The sequence below is a fragment of the Oncorhynchus kisutch genome, linkage group LG2 (genome assembly GCF_002021735.2).
Source record: "Oncorhynchus kisutch isolate 150728-3 linkage group LG2, Okis_V2, whole genome shotgun sequence".
NCBI lineage: Eukaryota > Metazoa > Chordata > Actinopteri > Salmoniformes > Salmonidae > Oncorhynchus > Oncorhynchus kisutch.
In genome coordinates, this window is record NC_034175.2 from 20,296,973 (window position 1) to 20,308,579 (window position 11,607).

General features: G+C 41.9%; 1 pseudogene; it reads right to left on the reverse strand.

Moving 5' to 3' along the window:
• Positions 1–7,504: 7,504 nt before the first annotated feature.
• LOC109903739 (serine/threonine-protein kinase Nek10-like) lies at positions 7,505–11,324 on the reverse strand (annotated as a pseudogene).
• Positions 11,325–11,607: the final 283 nt, after the last annotated feature.

Here is an 11,607-nt window from a genome sequence, read left to right on the forward strand (position 1 = left end):
GAATTACACTCATTACTGTATAAACACAATAACGATATGAAATATTCAAGAGTGGCTCAATAATCTAAAGCCAGACATACAAAACAGGGTTCTCCACAGCAATAGATTTATTTCCCATGTAATGGAAATACATGCAAGAGTTTCTATTAACACACAGACCTGAGTACACGAATACCGGTCTGTTAAAAGTTAAACGTAGGTAGAAAGTGCATCGATCTTCATCTGAGATTTCCTCAAAGCATAGCTGTTGAGAAACAAATTAAAATGTACAATTAATAACATTTAACATAGAATACCATCTGGAAGTAGACTACTTAACTGTGCAAAAGTCCTCAACAACAACATGCCGTCTGATGTGTGATTCTGCAATTTAATACTAGAGATAAAGCAGTAAAATCCTTATCCTGAGTCTACTTAGAGTTAAAGAAAGTGTAACCTGAGCGAGAGAGAGAGAGATCACAAAATAATCACCCAACAGTACCCCACTGAGAAAGACCCTAGAAACGGTATAGATTTGTAGATATGATCAATGCATGAGTACATTAGCTCAGTGCAAACACAAAAAGGAAAAACTCCAAGTAACCATACAGTTTCAACGTCTTAGGCCATAAATAGTCTAATATGCATATGTTATAGAGAAGTATGAATGCTTTCTTTGGCCCGAAATCAGTACTCTGACCCTATTTGTCTCTGTTTGAGCCTGTTGTGAAACACTTCCCCTTTATGCAGACTGTGTATCCAGGTTATCAGCCTCTCAAAGAAATGTAGTGCTAGCCCACTTCCACAGTGTGACTGGAAAACACTAGCATGCTAATAAAGATATGATATATAAGGATGGAGGTCACTTGTTTGTCCCCGTTGCACCCTGGTCATTCCTCATTGCGTTCTATCCATTCTCCTCCAGAACCTCCTCTATAATGGCCTGAAAGGAATTATCACTTATACCATCCATATTTCCAGTTTCTCCGTTTCAGCCAGACCTAGACATCCACATGTCCAGAAATATGTCAACTTCAACAGGCTAACTTACTCTATTTATTTCTATACATAAAACAAATCCCAGACACTAACCTGCATCTGCTCATAGCTGATTCCCATTTTCCATACCACCTGTAGCACAAAGCTAGACTTGTTAGCAGATCAATTTTAGGCTTGTAAACACATAGACAGAGTTATAGCAACCCCCATGGGAGACAATGTGAGCACACAACAATCATGTAGCAGTGGCTCTTGCCTCAGTACTGTTAGAATGCCATGTTAACCAGTTTGCACTAGCACTGAGGTTAGCGTACCGTGCTTGGCAGCACAAAAGACTGGACCAGAGACCACCAGTCTGAGCTGGCAGAGCCCTGGAGCAGCTGGAAACAAAATGGAGATCAACACATACAGATTTAACCCTTTAGATGAACAGGACTGGTATATAAGCTTACAATGCCACTCTAACTACCGCAGTGCAACTCCATAGTTGACGCAGACCGCTCTAATGTTGTTGTATGTTTCTGGTGTCTTGTACTTTGTTAAGCTTTTTAACCTTGTTAAGCTCCACCTTGAGACTGTAGGGACTGCTTCCGTAGTGGAACAGGGACTTTCTGAATCTCTCAATCGCCCGACCGTTTGACACTGTGCTGAAGAGCTGGGGGAAGCTGAACATAAAATTGGCAAAAACAGTATGATTTTAAATATAATGGTTCAAATGTCTAGACATACTGTATACACCAACTAACTGGTACATAGTTCTCAGTATATTACCGGAACTCTAAATCGAATGAAAATCTAAAGTACATATAGACTTAACTGATACCAGGGTTTTTTGGATGGGATCACCGGTCTGCCGAACCTTCCTCTGAGATACAGTTTCCTGCTGACGCTATGAAACCCACATGTTTATCAGTTGAGTTGAACCCATTTAACTAAAGAGTTAAAGGAGGAAAGCAGAACATCCTTCAAAATGACCCAATTTAGCTGGTCGAAGTTTTGGCTTCAGAACAGCAAACTCACCACTGAGGAAAACAGGATGGTTATTTTAATCACTTGACTGACAAACTGTAGTCATGGCACAAACAGTATAGTTACTCTTCAGATGAAATGATGATATGGGTAATATTCAACAACATATAATATATCAGAGTATGATCATCAGACTCACACGGCTAAGATTTGTTCATCTGCCACAGAAGCACTGATGCTGCTCTTTACAGGCCCTTTAACAATAACAAAGATCAATTGATTCCAATCCAAACAGTACACTTGGGAATACTCCTAGTAGTTGAACGATCTAAATTCAAGTGAGCATTTTGAATTCAAGTGCTCACCAGCGTCTTTATACCCCGAGGCAGTGGAGATGTTGGTATGAGAGGGATCTAGAGCTCCACCGGAGCCACTATCTATATAAACACATAGATCATAATCAACATGGTAGAAAATGTTTTATGAGAAACATCAATTATGGCCATATAATCCAGGGAAGATTTACCTTGGAGGTGTATTTTTTTGCTTTGGTTTGAGCTGTGGCCTAAAAAGAAGTAAGGTACCATGGACTCATCAGTCCTACTAGTGGTTTTCTCCTGGTCTTTAGAGGAGTGGCGGCAGTTACCCCTGCCCCGATGGCTCTCCAGGAAGTACTTCTGTGCTCGCTTCCTGTCTCGCTCCGGCCCTCCTCTCCAAAGCATTCTGGGAGGTGTACAAGCTGTCCATGAACCTCATCATGATGTCAGAGATCTTGGCCCTGACTTCCACGATGTCTGGACGCAAGTCTGTGTCGGTTGTCAGGCACCTGAGGGGTATTATGGGAGTTATTTAGGAAGTAATCAGATAATGTACAGTGAGGGAAAAAACTATTTGATCCCCTGCTGATTTTGTACGTTTGCCCACTGACAAAGAAATTACCAGTCTATAATTTTAATGGTAGGTTTATTTGAACAGTGAGAGACAGAATAACAACAACAAAATCCAGAAAAATGCATGTCAAAAACGCTATGAAGTGATTTGCATTTTAATGAGGGAAATAAGTATTTGACCCCCTCTCAATCAGAAAGATTTCTGGCTCCTAGGTGTATTTTATACAGGTAATGACCTGGGTAGCCTAGTGGATAGAGCGTTGGACTAGTAACCGGAAGGTTGCAAGTTCAAATCCCTGAGCTGGCAAGGTACAAATCTGTCATTCTGCCCCTGAACAGGCAGTTAACCCACTGTTCCTAGGCTGTCATTGAAAATAAGAATTTGTTCTTAACTGACTTGCCTAGTTAAATAAAATAAAAAAAGATTAGGAGCACACTCTTAAAGGGAGTGCTCCTAATCTCAGTTTGTTACCTGTATAAAAGACACCTGTCCACAGAAGCAATCAGTCAATCAGATTCCAAACTCTCCACCATGGCCAAGACCAAAGACCTCTCCAAGGATGTCAGGGACAAGATTGTAGACCTACACAAGGCTGGAATGGGCTACAAGACCATCGCCAAGCAGTTTGGTGACAACAGTTGGTGCAATTATTCATAAATGGAAAAAACACAAAAGAACTGTCAATCTCCCTCGGCCTGTGGCTCCATGCAAGATCTCACCTGGTGGAGTTGCAATGATCATGAGAATGGTGAGGAATCAGCCCATAACTACACGGGAGGATCTTGTCAATGATCTCAAGGCAGCTGGGACCATAGTCACCAAGAAAACAATTGGTAACACATTACGCCGTGAAGGACTGAAATCCTGCAGGGCCCGCAAGGTCCCCCTGCTCAAGAAAGCACATATACATGCCTGTCTGAAGTTTGCCAATGAACATCTGAATGATTCAGAGGACAACTGGGTGAAAGTGTTGTGGTCAGATGAGACCAAAATGGAGCTCTTTGGCATCAACTCAACTCGCTGTGTTTGGAGGAGGAGGAATGCTGCCTATGACCCCAAGAACACCATCACCATAGTCAAACATGGAGGTGGAAACATTATGCTTTGGGGTTGTTTTTCTGCTAAGGGGACAGGACAACGTTACCGCATCAAAAGGACGATGGACGGGGCCATGTACTGTCAAATCTTGGGTGAGAACCTCCTTCCCTCAGCCAGGGCATTGAAAATGGGTCATGGATGGGTATTCCAGCATGACAATGACCCAAAACACAAAATCAGCAGGGGATCAAATACTTTTTCCCCTCACTGTAGCATCTTTAAAAAAACATGTCAATAATTAACTGACTGGCTTTCTTGATGTCTATAGTATTCTCTCTGGTATGCAATCTGGTTTCAGCTCAGGTTATGGATGTGTCAATGAAACCTTATAGGTCCTCAATGATGTCACCATTGCTCTTGATTCTAAGCAATATTGTGCTGCTATTTTTATTGACTTGGCCAAAGCTTTTGATACGGAAGAACATTCCATTCTTGTGGGCCGGCTAAGGAGTATTGGTGTCTCTGTGAGGTCTTTGGGCGGGTTTGCTAACTACCTCTCTCAAAGAGTGCAGTGTATAAAGTCAGACAATCTGCTGTCTCAGCCACCACCTGTCACTAAGGAGTACCCCAAGGCTTGATCCTAGGCCCCATGCTCTTCTCAATTTACATCAACAATATAGCTCAGGCAGTAGGAAGCTCTCTCATCCATTTATATACAGATGATACAGTCTTATACTCAGCTGGCCCCTCCCTGGATTTTGTGTTATTTGCTCTACAACAAAGTTTTCTTAGTGTCCAACAAGCTTTCTCTACCCTTAACCTTGTTCTGTACACCTCCAAAACAAAGGTAATGTGGTTTGGTAGGAAGAATGCCAAACCTCCCACAGGTGTTATTACTAACTCTGAGGGTTTAGAGCTTGAGGTAGTCACCTCATACAAGTACTTGGGAGTAGTCTCAGCACATACAGTGCCTTGCGAAAGTATTCGGCCCCCTTGAACTTTGCGACCTTTTGCCACATTTCAGGCTTCAAACATAAAGATATAAAACTGTATTTTTTTGTGAAGAATCAACAACAAGTGGGACACAATCATATTATTTTATTGCAAAATTATTTAGCCCCCTTAAGTTAATACTTTGTAGCGCCACCTTTTGCTGCGATTACAGCTGTAAGTCGCTTGGGGTATGTCTCTATCAGTTTTGCACATCGAGAGACCAAATTTTTTTCCCATTCCTCCTTGCAAAACAGCTCGAGCTCAGTGAGGTTGGATGGAGAGCATTTGTGAACAGCAGTTTTCAGTTCTTTCCACAGATTCTCGATTGGATTCAGGTCTGGACTTTGACTTGGCCATGTTTATTTTTGAACCATTCCATTGTAGATTTTGCTTTATGTTTTGGATCATTGTCTTGTTGGAAGACAAATCTCCGTCCCAGTCTCAGGTCTTTTGCAGACTCCATCAGGTTTTCTTCCAGAATGGTCCTGTATTTGGCTCCATCCATCTTCCCATCAATTTTAACCATCTTCCCTGTCCCTGCTGAAGAAAAGCAGGCCCTAACCATGATGCTGCCACCACCATGTTTGACAGTGGGGATGTTGTGTTCAGGGTGATGAGCTGTGTTGCTTTTACGCCAAACATAACGTTTTGCATTGTTGCCAAAAAGTTCAATTTTGGTTTCATCTGACCAGAGCACCTTCTTCCACATGTTTGGTGTGTCTCCCAGGTGGCTTGTGGCAAACTTTAAACAACACTTTTTATGGATATCTTTAAGAAATGGCTTTCTTCTTGCCACTCTTCCATAAAGGCCAGATTTGTGCAATATACGACTGATTGTTGTCCTATGGACAGAGTCTCCCACCTCAGCTGTAGATCTCTGTAGTTCATCCAGAGTGATCATGGGCCTCTTGGCTGCATCTCTGATCAGTCTTCTCCTTGTATGAGCTGAAAGTTTAGAGGGACGGCCAGGTCTTGGTAGATTTGCAGTGGTCTGATACTCCTTCCATTTCAATATTATCACTTGCACAGTGCTCCTTGGGATGTTTAAAGCTTGGGAAATATTTTTGTATCCAAATCCGGCTTTAAACTTCTTCACAACAGTATCTCGGACCTGCCTGGTGTGTTCCTTGTTCTTCATGATGCTCTCTGCGCTTTTAACGGACCTCTGAGACTATCACAGTGCAGGTGCATTTATACTGAGACTTGATTACACACAGGTGGATTGTATTTATCATCATTAGTCATTTAGGTCAACATTGGATCATTCAGAGATCCTCACTGAACTTCTGGAGAGAGTTTGCTGCACTGAAAGTAAAGGGGCTGAATAATTTTGCACGCCCAATTTTTCAGTTTTTGATTTGTTAAAAAAGTTTGAAATATCCAATAAATGTCGTTCCACTTCATGATTGTGTCCCACTTGTTGTTGATTCTTCACAAAAAAATACAGTCCTATATCTTTATGTTTGAAGCCTGAAATGTGGCAAAAGGTCGCAAAGTTCAAGGGGGCCGAATACTTTCGCAAGGCACTGTATCAGCACATATCAAAGCTGCAGGTTAAAGTTAAATCTAGACTTGGTTTCCTCTATCGTAATCGCTCCTCTTTCACCCCACCTGTCAAACTAACCCTGATTCAGATGACCATCCTACCCATGCTAGATTACGAATACATAATTTATAGATAGACAGGTAAGGGTGCTCACGAGCGGCTAGATGTTCTTTACCATTTGGCCATCAGATTTGCCACCAATGCTCCTTACAGGACACATCACTGCACTCTATACTCCTCTGTAAAATGGTCATCTCTGTACACCCGTCGCAAGACCCACTGGTTGATGCTTATTTATAAAACCCTCTTAGGCCTCATTCCCCCCTATCTGAGATATCTACTGCAGCCCTCATCCTCCACATATAACACCCGTTTTGCCAGTCACATTCTGTTAAAGGTCCCCAAAGCACACACATCCCTGAGTCGCTCCTATTTTCAGTTCGCTGCAGCTAGCGACTGGAACGAGCTGCAACAAACACTCAAACTGGACAGTTTTATCTCAATCTCTTCATTCAAAGACTCAATCATAGACTCTCTTACTGACAGTTGTGGCTGCTTTGTGTAATGTATTGTTGCCTCTACCTTCTTGCCCTTTGTGCTGTTGTCTGTGCCCAATAATGTTTGTACCATGTTTTGTGTTGCTACCATGCTGTGTAGTCATGTGTTTCTGCGTTGCTATGTTGTTGTCTTAGGTTTCTCTTCAGGTAGTTTTGTGTTGTCTATCTTGCTGTGATGTGTGTTTTGTCCTACATTTATATTTTTAATCCCAGGCCCCCGTCCCCACAGGAGGCCTTTTGCCTTTTGGTAGGGCGTCATTGTATATAATAATTTGTTCTTAACTGACTTGCCTAGTTAAATAAAGGTTAAACAAAAGAATCTGAAATAAAAAATGTTTAGTGCCAAAATACATTTCAGATTCAATTTCTTTTGGCACTAAAATCACTCCATAGTCATGCCAAATTGTACAAATTCAAACTCAAGCATGCAGAGGTAGCTAAATTCTAGTGATTGCAATTCATGATCATGAATCCTTGAAATCCAAGCACAATCAGACATGCCACATCAATCACAACCACATTGTAATGGCTGTCATGTGTTCACTCTTACAGGCACGTTAAGGTTGGCACTGATGAATGGCTCAGCGGGAGGCTCTACCTTGAACACACTGCTGAAGGCCCCAGTGCCTAGAAGGTCCAGTATGGAGTAACCATTGATCACTCTCAGAGGAGGGTGGTTCTGGTCGAAAGTCTCAATACTCTCGCTCAGACTGTCCAATTCCTCCTGCTAAAGGCAAGCCAACACAAACCAGTAAACAATCCTCACAGAGTGGAGTAGGGTAGTAATGGCTGCAGAGAACAAGTAATGAAAATAGTAAATGTATCATTATTATGCGGGGCTTTACATTACAATCTAAATGTATTTAACAGGTAAAAGGAGACAGGAGAGGGCCCTTGGATGTACAGCTAACTGCCAAAATAATGAAAACACTTGAGTAAATGAGGGATAAAAGTATATTGAAAGGAGGTGCTTCCACAATATTGTTCCAGACACTTGTAAAAATCTATGCCAAGACGCATTGAGGCGGTTTTGGTTTGTGGTGGCCCAACAACCTTTTAAGGCGCTATATGTTGGTGTTGACCTGTATGTTACGTATAGTCGTTTTTACAGTAGAGTAGTTGTGTCACCGTGTGGAGAGAAACTTTTGCTTGAAGTACTTCATAGACAGTGATGTCTCTCACATAATGTCCAACATCAAATGAACATCTCAAATAAATCTGTAGGATAGAGCCTGAAACAGAAAGTTATTTTCATACATTTTCTGAAAGGAAAGAATATGTACATTGACTTTAAGAAACAATGTCATATGTCATCACCTTAAAAACAGATGTCGGTTACATTCCATGCTGAAGAGGAAAGGTAGGTTCAGAAATGCATAGCACTGTCAACATCAACAATAACATAATTACTATCATTGCAGTATAAGGACAAACATGCCATGATAATTGTAGTTACACCGTTATCTAATGCGTGTTTAATACCTGTCGGGATATTGCTTTTGGTCCATTGAGAAAGCGTCGTGGCAGAATCAATTTTGCAATTACATAGACCCCATTCTCCTGACTGAAGCAAAGAGAACACATTTCAAAAATGTCCTTTACACTAACACTATTCTGAATTAATATCATAGTCCTAAATACTGCCCAGTTCATTGACCATTCTAATGGCAGCCAACACTTGGTTTATTTTTGTGGGTAGGTGCCCTTACCTGAACCACCTGATGTGCAGTGGTGTCATCCAAAACGAGCTCAGTCAGAGCCGCTGTGCAGCTTTATTGCTGCACAGCATGCAGCAATAAAGACAGACATTTACATAAGTTTATGTTCGACGTAGATCAATCTGTATGAGCTATAGTCAACATATCCAGTGTGTGTTCCTACCTGACTGTAGAGATATGGTGTCGTCTACATCCTCCTGTGGACTGAGCTCCTCACTGATGTGCTGTCTCTGGAATGCGTCCCGCTGCATTGGGCCTCGATAGAGGGGCGGTCCGAAACGTACGCTCGTTCACTAGAACAGACAACATACAGTACATTACGGAAGTCTACTGATCTGGGTTGCATACTGCTTTCTCATCAACTGAATTTTCTCATGGTTATAATATGCACTAACCAATGTTTCAACTGCTGTCTTTGACCTACTAAACTCTTAAGTAACTCTTGATTAATATATGTTCTAAAGTTTGAAATACTATTTTTATCAAGGCACAAGGCGAGACCCAGATGCAGACACAGTGTTTATTAATCCAAAGGGGTGGGCAAGAGAATGGTTGTGGACAGGCAAAAAGGTCAAAACCAGATCAGAGTCCAGGAGGTTCAGAGTGGCAGACAGGCTCGTGGTCAAGGCAGGCAGAATGATCAGGCAGGCGGGTACAGAGTCCAGAAACAGGCAAGGGTCAAAACCAGGACTAGAAAAAGGAGAATGGGAAAAACTGGCACAGAAAGACAGGAAACACAGAGATAAATACACTGGGGAAAATAAGCGACACCTGGAGGGGGTGGAGACAATCACAGGAATAGGTGAAACAGAGACATGGCGTGACATTTTTAGCCTAACCAGAGGTTGCATACCATTTTCTCATAATCACAATTTTCTCAGGGTCATAATATGCACTAACCTAGGCCTCACCCAATATACTGCATTTGACCCAGTGAACTCCTGAGTAGTCTATGCTCTCCATGAACTTTTATGATACTTCTTTAGTCTATCCAGAGGTAGCCTCTCACCTGTCGAGAATGTGGAGCAGCTGTTGCACCCCTCCCCAGGTGCGTATCTCGGCGCTGGTGTCTGGCTCCTCACACAGCTGGACCAGGACCCACACTACGCTCCACATCAGCTTCAGGTGCTCCCCGTGCAGCAGGCTGAGCAGCACCGGCAGGCCCTCGCACTCCCTCCCCTGCTCCCGCACCTGCCGCACCGGGGAAAGCAGCCGCAGCAACTCTGCATTCATCCTGAAAGGGACACAAAGAAAAATGGATACGCAAAACACACATCAAAGTAAGACATTGGAAGGTGCATGTTATTGCCAGTGATATAGTCATGCTGTTGATGAGGGTGTAAGGCGAACTGTTTTATTTTGAAGCAACTTTATTGCGCAAAGATGAACGCATAGTGTGTGACTGATTAGGGAGGTAGGCACTGTACCTTATGGACAGTAAGTCATAATCTTGTAGTATAACAAGAAGATTCTCCACGATTGACAACTCGCCTATCTTTTCCTTGCATTCTGAAAAAGGGGATAGATCAAGTGATGTATTTAAGTGTTAGTTACAGTGTATACTCTTACTAAACGGTATGCATGATGTCCCAAGGTCCCTTTATAAGAGCAGTTACCTCTCAGCCAATGAGGTGAGTGCTAGGAGGGAACCTAGTAACACACTGCTGTCACGTGTTCATAGGAGCTTAACCAGGGTCTGAGCATGAGCATGAAATCTTATGTCATTATATGCTCATTAGTTACTACTTTCCCAGACAGAAAAAAACCTATCCACAAGTAATGGGGATAAGACATTGGACTAACAGTCAGTTAGGAGTACAGTTCTTTATTTATCATAATCCTACAGTATATTGTATGAGGCAGTGCAATTGTTACACTTATTTACCTTATGAGCTCCACTCTCAATAACCCACTGCCTTTGGTCCTCCACTGCAAACAGTTTCTGAAACATATCTATTCAGGAATGAAGAGACAAGGAATGATAAGGAAGGACATTGAGGGAAATACAGGCTACTTTTTGGGGGGATTTGATAACTCACATGTCATAGTGACCAACTTCTCCATGGCAAATGTCTGCTTTCCACACTCCAGATAACTGCTGCACATCAACTCCATGTACTGGAGAGGGAGTGAACGGGACAGAAAACAGCAACTGTAAAAAGCAAGCTGTCAGACTTTAAGGTTTTTAAAATAGATTGAAAGTAAATTTACCCTTGCAAGAAGATCAACAGCTTGGAGTTGATGAAAAACTTTCTGAAAAGAGAGGGTATAAAGAGAATAAAAAATATACCTGAATTCAGAGTGTTGAATTGTCCGGCTCTCTTGTCAGGTTTTTGTCAACAAGTCATAAAATAAAGGCAGCACAAGTCATATCTATTTTACATCATATGAAGTTGAAGGAAGAAAAGTACCATCATTCGTTTTACATGATAAAGGGGTTCTCTTATAAGCAATTGTAGACAGATGAGCACTCTAAGGACAGACTCAGGTGGTGCATGGTCGACCCAGTCACTACAAAGGAAGTACATGACATAGTTCGGGAATAATGCAGCCATCCACTACAAGGGAACACAAGACAAAGGAGAAACGTGTTTCCTTTGAGCCACTGAGCAGTACCTTACCCTCCTTCACCATGGCAAATATGTAGGACACACCTGTTATTTTATTATTCTTTTTCAAGCCTGTTTTCTCCTTCAAGGATGCAGTTTATTCATGAGCATATTATGGGAAAGTATGTGCCCGAATTGGAAAAGGTCATACTGAATTTGATGATAGTTTTAACCAATAGGAGGAAGCAACATTATTATGTGGTAGTTTCTATGGATACAACTGACGCCTTTTCACATTCCGTCACCAGATAATTTTGTCTTTGGAATGTAGTTGTTAGTTGTTCCCCTGTTATTATAGCTCAGTTGTT